Source organism: Triticum dicoccoides, chromosome 4A (assembly GCF_002162155.2).
Source record: "Triticum dicoccoides isolate Atlit2015 ecotype Zavitan chromosome 4A, WEW_v2.0, whole genome shotgun sequence".
Classification (NCBI taxonomy): Eukaryota; Viridiplantae; Streptophyta; class Magnoliopsida; order Poales; family Poaceae; genus Triticum; species Triticum dicoccoides.
The window spans coordinates 544,314,044-544,314,300 of record NC_041386.1 but is presented as its reverse complement, the minus strand read 5'-3'; positions in this window follow the sequence as shown (position 1 = coordinate 544,314,300).

Here is a 257-nt window from a genome sequence, read left to right as displayed (position 1 = left end):
CAACAACAACAACAACAACAACAACAACAACAACAACAACAACAACAACAACAACAACAACAACAACAACAACAACAACAACAACAACAACAACAACAACAACAACAACAACAACAACAACAACAACAACAACAACAACAACAACAACAACAACAACAACAACAACAACAACAACAACAACAACAACAACAACAACAACAACAACAACAACAACAACAACAACAACAACAACAACAACAACATCAGCAACAACAACA